This window comes from Mus caroli, chromosome 1 (assembly GCF_900094665.2).
Source record: "Mus caroli chromosome 1, CAROLI_EIJ_v1.1, whole genome shotgun sequence".
In the NCBI taxonomy this organism is placed as follows: domain Eukaryota; kingdom Metazoa; phylum Chordata; class Mammalia; order Rodentia; family Muridae; genus Mus; species Mus caroli.
Window position 1 is genome coordinate 138,373,423 of NC_034570.1, and position 6,371 is coordinate 138,379,793.

Genomic DNA, 6,371 nt, shown 5'->3' on the forward strand with positions numbered 1-6,371 from the left:
CTTAAAGAAGCAATCCTTAGTCCTAGATTGAACTGCTACAGACTGAGTGTGAAAATTAGCCATGAACTTAGGGACTCTAACTCTCAGATAAGAAATTGTTGGTTGACAAATGATCTTATTCTAAGTCATGTTATACAGAAAATGTTTACTGTGCAAGGGCTTTAGACCTAAAAGAAACAGTGGTGTAAATGGCTATTGATTAGTGTGTACTATTTCATTTTAAAGTATCAATTCATAAAATTGTAATTCGGAAACTTCAAATTAGTTCTAATTAAATGATTTAGTTGAGAACATATGTGGACTCACTCCGATGTTAAGTAGAGAGGATCCCTACAAAAAATAATTAAATTGATAATAAAACAACAACAAAAAAGCTGAATTCAAACTAGTCAATAAAATATTCCTAAGATACAACAAACGTAAGCATTAACATTTTTAACTGTTTAGATTGAGAGTTGTTGAGGTAATTTAAAAGTGCATCTCAAGGTATGTCTGAAAGCATGTTTTTCTATAAAGAATGCAACATCATCTTCTTGTCTGAGAGCTCAGGTATACTATATGTGGGAAGAGAAGAAAGGATATTTGTGCCCAGTCCTTCTTTCTGCCTTTTGGCTGCCATTCATTTAGCATCCCAGTATTCCACATCTTCCCCCTGGACTGAAGTCACTCATACCATAACACCAAACGTTTATTCTTGGCTGGAGAGTCAACATGACACAAATTAGATTGATCTGAAAATAGGGAACTGGGATTGAGTAAATTTCTACATATGCTTCAGCGACAGGATATTTTCTTAATTAGAGATTCGTGGGGGAAGGGTAGCCCAATACAGATGGTGCCGTTCTGGCCTGGTAGTCCTAGGTTCTAAAAGCAATCAGGTTAAACAAGTCAAAATGAGCAAGCCAGTAAGCAACACCCTAGCATGGCCTCTTCATCACTCTAGGTGTTGCTGTTTTAGTTTCTGCCCTGTGTAGGGCAGCCGCTTGGGGAGGGGGGATGAGAGGAATTTGACTGTCCTTACCCATGTAGGTTCAGGTGTGGGCTGTAGAGAAGCACCAGAACATTGCTTGGGAGCGGGGAAGCACAGTCTGAGATGTGGGAATGCAGGAGTAGCCTCCCCAGGCATTCAACGAACCATTGGGGTTCTCAGACCCTTGGACAGCCAGGCATCACTGAAAGTAGTGGAAGAGGTAAGAGCAGAGTCTGGGACAGCGCACTGAGACTCATCAGGGGCAAGGTTAGGGTGGGAAGGGGAGCTCTGCCTGGTCCCATGGGGCGAGTCCTTGGCTTGACGGTGGCAATCTTGGTGGCAGTTGTGGCTGGAGTACAGAGAGGCCTTCTATGGGAGACTAGACTGCAATTCTCTAGGCAAAGGCCTTCCCCATGGCTCACCACAGTGGATCTCGATTAAATGAGGCAGTCCATGGTTTTAATACATTTATTGTCATGGCAGAAAGCGGATGTGTAAAACCATGCCCCACTTCTCAGGATTGGCCCTGACATTAAATTAAATAACTTTTTCAGGGAGGAATGTCTAGAAAAAGCTTATTGGCTACACCCTCCAGGCCTCTAGGTGCCTCATTAGCAAGGAGATCTCTGTCTTGGCCCTATATTACCTGTAGTCAAGTCTCTTATGTGAGAAGAATGGCATGTGTGTTCCAAGTCGAGTCTGTCAGGGAGCTGGGAGTGACCTAAGCCTCAGGTGTGTGTGCCCAACATGTCTCTGGGCCTGGACCTGTTCTACCTTACCAAATTTCCTGGCATGGTTTTGAATCCCACAGTCCTGCCCTCCTTCAGTGATGGACTACAATATGAACATGTAAGACATTTTAAACCTTTTACTTCCCCAACTGGCTTTTGGACATGACGTTTCTTCCCAGAAATTGAAACCTTAATGAAGATAAACCCTTTCCACTAGTTTCTGCCATGGATATGAAAATAATGACAAGGTCCTACTAATACAACAAGTGAGAAAAACAAGTGACAAACTTGAAGACAAGCAGCGGTAACTACCCTAAGCAAAAGGCATAACAGAGTACAAAGGAGTATACATAAGAAAGTATTAAAAATGTTTATACAACAATAACAGATGTTGTGCTTATAATTATTTAGATTTCAGGGGAGAAAAAGAGAAAATAGATTATGGAAATCTTGAAAGAGATATTTGCTCTTAGTTCTCTCTCTCTCTCTCTCTCTCTCTCTCTCTCTCTCTCTCTCTCTTTAGTGAAGACATTCTGCACTTTCATAAATTAATTTTACATGGAAATTACTAACCATGCAGAAATGTTCACAGCTTCCATCCTCTATGTTAAAAATACTAATTATTTTAATAGCTACTTAAATCTGCTGCCTGCCTTGACACTTCAATGAACAAATATGCAATGGGGAGGTGAAAGAGATGAAGGAATGAGCAGCTTGAAAGTTAGAGGTAGGTGTACCTAGAGATGTTATGGTTGGGGTACATGTGGGAAAAAAGTGGTGGACAGGGAGCCAGCAGGGTGATATGCAGCTGGCTGGAGCTCCAGCAGTCTCTGCCCCTACCATGGTGCTTAGCCACAAGGTCTGCTCCACTCTGAACAATGGCAAGACATCTGAAATGGAGAAAGGTACACTTTCTGCACTGGGTCTCCACTAAAACCCACAAAACCTCTAACGCTTACTTCTTATCAAGATGACAATGACATCATAGGTGATGTCATTCTTAACAATTAAAGGACACATCTCTCCACTCTGGAGGTTAAGGAGTTACTGTCCAAGATAAAGATAGAGTTGGTGTGTGGTGCAGGCTTTCTTCCTTGTATATAGGCAGCTGTGTGCTGTCACAGGGAATGGTAGAAATAGATATGGTCTTTAATAGAAAAAGGACTAATCATATTTAGTACAGACACAACCTCTCCAACACTTCCTAATACACCAAATAAGTAATTGTGTAAAATATATCTGGGAAATGCACTAAGATTTAGTAGATAATAAAATTTATATATATATACATATTTTTTAATTAGGTATTTTCCTCATTTACATTTCCAATGCTATCCCAAAAGTCCCCCCATACCCTCCCCACCACTCCCCTACCCACTGACTCCCACTTTTTGGCCCTGGTATTCCCCTGTACTGAGGCATATACAGTTTGCATATCCAATGGGCCTCTCTTTCCAGTGATGGCCGACTAGGCCATCTTTTGATACATATGCAGCTAGAGACACAAGCTCCAGGGGGGGTACTGGTTAGTTCATATTGTTGTTCCACCTATAGGGTTGCAGATCCCTTTAGCTCCTTGGGTACTTTCTCTAGCTCCTCCATTGGGGGCCCTGTGATCCAGGAGAAAAATCTGCAAAGAAACTAGAGAATATAAAATATCAATATGATTATGTCAGTCTTCTATGGTTGTACAGAAAACCATTACATTAGTTAAAACATTGTTGTATTATTGTTATGTTACATGTGTCACATTTTCCTGATGCTCTGAATCTTACATAGCTCAATATAATATCAGCCAACAAGGCCATTGCTTAGGGGTATTTTCAATAATTTTAAGGATATATGTAATAGAGTGTAGCAGTTTTTCCATTTCCTTCGTGTCTTTCTAACCCTAACAAATACTTTCTTGTAGTGTTTCTGTAGTAATTGCTGTCTTGATAAGGTAGTATTTTGAATGATAACCAAGATAAGTAATAATCCATTTCTTTTAGTAGATGTCATTTATATATTCAATCTTTCTAGAGAAGAATATTTCATGTACTATAAAAATGCAATAGTGAAATATAGAATAAGTTTTCCAATGTTACATTTCCATAAACTGTATGAGGACATTTAGTTAGATTCATTTCCTAGATCTTATGAACATAATGAGCAATAATGAACATAGAAGAGAGGTAACTGTGGAGTAGGATGTTGAATCCTTTTCACCTATAACAAATAATTATCTAGATGTGTCATATGGCATTTAATTTTTAACCATTTTGAGAGTTCTACACACTAATTTCCAGAGAGCTGGACCATCTTACCACCCCCACCAAGAGTGAATGTGGGTTCTCTTTCATCAACTCCTTTTTAGTGTATGCTGCTGCTGCTGCTGGTGGTGGTTGCTTTATTGACCTTTGCTATTCTTACTGGGGTAAGAAGAAATATCAAAGTTGTTTTGATTTGCATTTTCCTAATTGCTGAGGATAAAGGACATTTTTTTGAAATATATCTTACACATTTCTTTGTCTCCTTAGAAATCTCTGTTCAGGTCCAAGGACAATTTTGAACAGACATTTATTTTTATTTTTTGTTCTTTGAGTTCTTTCCTTACTCAGGATAGTAATTATATGTCATATGAATGGCTGGAATAGATTCACTCCAGTTCGCTGGCTTCTTCTTTATTCAGCTACTTAGTTGATTATTTTTGATTGGTTGTTTGTTTCTTTGTTTGTTTAAGCGGTACAGAAGCTTTTTCGTGTTAAGAAGACCCACTTCTCAATTGGTGACCATATTACTTGGGAAAATGGAGAACTATTCAGAAATGACTTTTCTAAACCTTGATCATATAACACCATCCTTATGTTTTCTTCTAGGAGCTGCAAGTTTCAAGTGTAGGTCTTCTTTCCACTTGAAATTAATTCTTATACAAAGTGATAGTTATGGACATATTTTTCACTGTTTTCCAAGTACTTTTGGTTGAATATGTGTCTTCCTTTGAGGTTAGGGTTTATAGTTTAAGGTTTTTTGTTTTGTTCTGTAGCTTTCTCAAATACTAAGTGTCTGAAGTTATGTGTAATCACAACCTCTCTCTCTCTCTCTCTCTCTCTCTCTCTCTCTCTCTCTGTCTGTCTCTCTCTCTCTCTCTCTCTGTCTCTCTCTCTCGTCCAAGAAGATTGGTTGTAGATATTCATTGAAAGCCTTAAAGAATTGAGCTCTGACTCAATATAGTGTAGACCTTGCGTAGACTGAAAGATTTTTATTTCAATTTAAGTCTTCTCAAATGGTATTGGTCTGTTTAGGTTGCTGACTATGGTGCCTTTGGTGTCTCTGGTGCTATTTTCTTGTTGCTGTTCATTTCTCACTCAGTTAATTTTGGTCATTTGGTGTTTTAATTTCATCATCAACATCATCATGATCAACAAGAAAAACATCATCATCATCATTTGTTAGTTTAACCAGTACTTTTTTCTTATTGATCTTTTCAAAGAGCCAGCTGTGTTCTTATGTTTGTTACTTTTTATTTTGTATATTTTTGTTTTGTTTTTATTTCACTATTTGGCTTTGGATTTTATTGTTTCTTGGCATCTAGACTTTTTATTTTATTTTATTCTATTTTACTTTTATTTTTTACACTCCAGATTTTGTCCCCCAACCTGTCCATCCTCTGACTATTTCATGTGTCCTATACCTTCTCCCCTGCCCTCTGTCTCCAGGAGGATGACCCCAGCCCCCTACCTGCCACCCCACCAGATCTCCCTACTCCTTGGAGCCTCCAGTCTCTTGAGGGTTAAGTGTATCTTCTCTGACTGAACCGAGACCTAGCAGTCCTCTGCTATATATGTGTTGGGGGCCTCATATGTATGCTGCCTGGTTGGTGGTCCAACATCTAGTCTATTTTAATTTGTTTGGTTCTTGATTTTCCAGAAAATCAAGTTGCATCATTAACTTGTTTTTGTTTTGTTTTGCTTTCTTTGTGAAATTTTTAAAGTTTAGGCAATTAGAAGTATAAATTTTCCTCATAAGCCTTTGTTTCTATCACATTTTTGAGTTCTATGCATAAGCCTTAGATTATCTTCATTTCTACCAACTTTATATTTTGTTTTCTTGATTATCACTTGGATACTTATTCTTTTTAAGTCCCTTCTTAATATCATTAAGTCGTTTCTGTGTGACTTCTTTAATTCTTTGAAATATTTTATTATGTTAAGGATTGTTCCTGTCAATTCTTTGTCCCTGTTTTCATCTAGGTATTTCTCATTGGCATATATTTCCATAGGACTGGTACATTTTTGTAGTGAAGAGCATAACTTGATATTTTGTAATATTTGTAATTTGTGGATGAGCTCTGTGCATGAGGACTTCCTTTGTTAATTGTATGTATGATATGCACAGAACAGGATAGAAGAGAAGATAGAAGTATGTGCAAGTGTCTTAGTCAGGGTTTCTATTCAAGCACAAACATCATGACCAAGAAGCAAGTTGGGGAGGAAAGGATTTATTTGGCTTATACTTCCATACTGGCTTATACTTCCTTTGGTTCATCACCAAAGTCAGGATTGGAACTCAAGCAGGTCAGAAAGCAGGAGCTGATGCAGAGACCATGGAGGGATGTTCTTTACTGGCTTGCTTCCTCTGGCTTGCTCAGCCTGCTCTCTTATAGAACCCAAGACTACCAGCCCAGAGAT

General features: G+C 38.4%; 1 pseudogene; it reads left to right on the forward strand.

Annotated features, from left to right (window-relative positions):
- The first annotated feature begins 1,717 nt into the window (after positions 1-1,717).
- Positions 1,718-6,371, forward strand: part of LOC110296153 — a 46,791-nt pseudogene continuing 42,137 nt past the window's right edge.